The following is a 1,101-nucleotide window of genomic DNA, read 5'->3' as shown; positions in this document are numbered from 1 at the left end:
GCCGATCCACCAACCTGGCCTCCATGAGCTGCAAGCCGCTCACATCACTGCTGGCGGGTGACCCACTGTCCGAGCAGGCAGTCCCAGCAGCACCTGCACTACGGGCAACAGTGAGTCCTGGGTCCATCCCAAGGCGGGGTCCCTCGAGAAGGACTGTCTCCTCAGGGGTAGGCGGGCGCGACCCAGCCTGTGGTGCCTTGGGGCGCACCATGGTCCGAGGTGCACGTGGACGGGTGTGACTGTGCGAGCGTGAGGGGCGTGGACGTAAGTGGCACCGAACAGACTCGCAGCCCTCCACGTCACACTTAAAAAGGTCACTGCACCCTGGCCGAGACACTGTGGAGGCACTTACAGCTAAAACGGAACACTAAAAACAAATACAAAGAAAACACTAAAAACAAATACAAAAACATAAAAAAAAGAAACCAGTGTTAAATGCTGCAATAAAATCTATATTAAAAAAGACAAACTAAATTAAGCTGAAAAAAAAGACAAGTTAATAAATACAGTAAAATATAATTAAAATACTGGAAATAAATTGGGCACTGGCATATAATAAGAAAAAAATCAAAGTAAAAACCCCATTAAATTTTAAAAAATACAGAAAAACAAATTATGAAATTCAAAAGTTAAGCATCAAATGACACTAAGACAAAAAATGCAATAAAATATGACCAGTAAAATCATTAAAAAACAAGCAAACTCAAAACAGTAAAATTACGTTAAAAGCTTCAAAAAAAAGTTACTATAAAAGAAATGAACTAAAATGTGACACTGGCTGAAGGCCTTAAAAAATTATACATAAAAGAGACAAACATAAAAACGACAAAACATAAAAAGATATCAATGGCAACGAGACATGTAAACAAAGCGAGAGGCCGTGGATTCGGAGGCAAAAATAACAAAATAGGACCTCACGATCCACTCGCTGCCAACCACCTTTACTGTAGTGGGTTCGTGGGGCACTCACCCTCCTACAGGAGCTGTAGAGGAGCCTTCTGCAGCAGGAAGGCGTGGAAGGGCAAGAGGGAAAACCGGGCCGGCATAAAGGCAACTGACTAAGACGCTAGAATCTTTACTTTACGTTTATTTGTCAGGCAC

The sequence above is a fragment of the Penaeus japonicus genome, unplaced genomic scaffold (genome assembly GCF_977035675.1).
Source record: "Penaeus japonicus unplaced genomic scaffold, GWHDUDI00000001_assembly GWHDUDI00000042, whole genome shotgun sequence".
NCBI classification, from domain to species: Eukaryota; Metazoa; Arthropoda; class Malacostraca; order Decapoda; family Penaeidae; genus Penaeus; species Penaeus japonicus.
Note: the sequence above shows the minus strand (reverse complement) of the source record.